This window comes from Anabrus simplex, chromosome 12, assembly GCF_040414725.1.
Source record: "Anabrus simplex isolate iqAnaSimp1 chromosome 12, ASM4041472v1, whole genome shotgun sequence".
Taxonomy (NCBI): domain Eukaryota; kingdom Metazoa; phylum Arthropoda; class Insecta; order Orthoptera; family Tettigoniidae; genus Anabrus; species Anabrus simplex.
Genome location: NC_090276.1, coordinates 65,910,510 through 65,913,640, shown reverse-complemented (window position 1 = coordinate 65,913,640; position 3,131 = coordinate 65,910,510). Strand labels below are relative to the sequence as shown.

The 3,131-nt window shown below is 39.4% G+C and overlaps 1 pseudogene; it reads right to left on the bottom strand.

Moving 5' to 3' along the window:
• Positions 1-2,137: 2,137 nt before the first annotated feature.
• LOC136884586 (5S ribosomal RNA) lies at positions 2,138-2,256 on the bottom strand (annotated as a pseudogene).
• Between the last annotated feature and the right edge of the window lie 875 nt (positions 2,257-3,131).

The window sequence follows — 3,131 nt, the reverse complement described above, 5'->3', positions numbered from 1 at the left end:
ATATGCATGTTAACACACAATCTACTTCCATGATGTATTCCTTTACTTCATTTCCGACTATAAATTGCATTATAGGTGACAGCGGAAATGGGTTGAAGTGAGCCCTTTAGTTCATCCCGGAACGTTCTGTTCCCGTTACGAGGAAAATCTCAATTAACGATCAGAGAACTGCGTAGTTAGTGACTATCGATCAGTTGGAAAGTTAAGAGAGAACAAAATACGTTGCATAAAACTGTCTATATAATATGTTTCTGGTTGTTTATCGCCCAATAATTACCAGAGCAGTCTGATTACTGGAGAAAATAACTTGCCGGTAATAAAAAGACTGAGTTGCGTAAGAGTGCAGAACACGTCTAGCAGTTTAAAACAATCAATCATTGTGGTCAGCTAAGATAGCCAACAGCTGTACCTGTCTATCACATTACATAACCTTTACAGCAAAACGAAACACAAGGCCTGGTGTGGGTAACCGTTACAAGCGATATTTGAGACCTGTGTTCCCGTACAGGGGGCTTAGACTCGTTAGTGTTCACAGCATGCTTAGATATTTCAAAGGTACTTAATACGACCAAAGATATTTGAAGAGAAATCCTGGGTGTAGAGTTTTACGACATTTCTAACATCATGATGAAGAAGATTTTCTTATTGTTCATCTTCTTATTATTCTTATGTTACCTACCTGAGAAATTCCTTCAATATATCTGCTCACAGCATGACAGAAATACCCGAGCACGTAACATCCCCCTTCTTGTTCAAGCAATCCACATTCATCAATTCCTTAACAGTTTTTGGATTTCGTGAAGGGAAGAAAATTGCTGAGAATATCAGGCCTATAAAAAGTGGAAATGCATTTTTATTAGCTGTTTGTGGGAATCTTGTGTAACTGAATGACTAATTATTAACTGTACTATTCTAAGGATTTCTCTTTTATACCCTCATAATTCAACATGGTGACTCTTGCTAAATTCATGCATCAGCATGATTTAAATATGTGTGTTTCATTAAATATAATTTTAGTTTAGTTAGTCATAGACAGAGCCCGGATATTAGGTAGTAATAGGTTAGACATGAAAACTTTCAACCTGTTTTCCAGTCATTGTCGAGTCAGGGATGAAATGAATGAAGCCTCCATCTTGCGGCGAGGATAGGAATTATGCCGGCTGCGGAAGCTTGTCGCACTCCCCTGGGGCAATGATTAATGACAGAAAGATGAAATGAAATGAAATGAAATGATATTGGAGTGTGTTTCTGGAATGAAGGATGACAGGGAAAACCGGAGTACCCGGAGAAAAATCTGTCCCGCCTCCGCTTTGTCCAGCACAAATCTCACAGGGAGTGACCGAGTTTTCAATCACGGAACCCAGCGGTGAGAGGCCGATGCGCTGCCGCCTGAGCCACGGAAGCTTTCAGTAATAGGTTAGAATTCAAACTAAATTTTGCTAGGAGGAAGTATCACCTAGCCTGTTCTTCCTCAATGTAGCGAGAGTAACGTAAGTTTTAGGGGTTGCACTAATAGGCCGTACTCCTAATGTTTATGCAAAATCTCATAGCAAAAGTGTTGTCCGGGCTAGTATACTTTTTACTCGTTTCACTAAGTTTGGATTCTGACATATAAATGCCTAAAGCTACGGGCTCTAGTCATAAATAATTTAGTTATTCATTACTTACTCGATAATTAGTTATTTTATATTATTAATTACTATTTTGTTTCTTCTTTCTTTCTTTCTTTCTTTCTTGCGAACCGGCCAAACTTAGGACCACGCCAATACCACTTCACTTCCTTCTAATCATCCCTTCTTCCTTCCTCTTTCTCCACAGTGCCTTCATTCTTTCAGAATGTTGCGCTCTTCTCTCTTCAGTCCATCTTCCCCCTCTGCGCTCTTTCTTTTCTTCAACCAGAACTTTTATGTTGGAAAGTCTTTTCCTGAATTGGTCTCTATCACGACATTCTTCATCTGCAATTCCTAACCTCTTGAGTTCTTCTTTCATCTGCTTGGCATATCCCCCCTGGCTCTTCAAGTAGTATATTAAATTACTATTTTGTTATACATAATCATTTTAAATTATTTAGTAGGTAAGACACAATGTTCTTGTCTATTTATACATTAATGTTCTTTTAAAAATTAGAACGGAATTGAGCCAACGGCACATGTTGTTTCCAAGCGTTCACCCATCCAAGTACCGAGCATGCCCAATGTTTCTTAACTACGGTGATCGGATGAGTACCGGTGTATTCAACATGATATCGCCGTTGGCAGCCAACATGTAATTTTAATGTAGACATGTACATATATAATTGTGAAGAAGGTGGTGTAAATAGTGCATTAAACTGGTTAGATTTTAACCTCTAAAGACCCAAGGCCAAATTTAGATTTTTAAAAAAATTATTTCTCTGTATAATGGACTCGCATATTACGAAAAATGACGAGTCTTAAAAAATAATATCTTAGGTGCCGGGGTGGGGGGGGAACGTCCGGACTTTGGGAATTCTATGGGGAGGGGGATTTGAAATTAGCCTAATTTATTTTCTGTTCAGTTTGATCTTAAGGGTTAAAATAAGACATACCTGAAAAAAGCAGTGTTTTTTGGAATATTTTGGAGAGGGTTTGTAGGTTACTTTTGGTTGTATCGTGTACACAAAATTTTGACATTTTTGCCATACAACCACTTGTACCCTTCAAAAGAAAAAGACATAACAATAGCAAAAATAAAATGCAGAATGTGTCACCACATGTTACACTCATTGTTTGAGCCAGAAAAAGATCAAATAGATGACGTAGCATAGTGTATATGATACAAAGAGTCGCTAGAGGGTACTGCAGGCCACCTGGCCTTAATCTTGCCTAGACAGATAAATCATTAATCAATCAATCATTTCGCACACACTGATGGAATCGCACGCCGGCCCTGTGGTGAAGGGGTAGCGTTCCTGCCTCTTACTCGGAGGCCCCGGGTTTGATTCGCGGCCAGGTCAGGGATTTTTACCTGGATCTGAGGGCTTGTTCGAGGTCCACTCAGCCTACGTGATTAGAATTGAGGAGCTATGTGATGATGAGATGGCAGCCCGGTCTAGAGAACCAAGAATAACGGCCGAGAGGTTTCGTCGTGTTGACCACACGACACCTTATAAT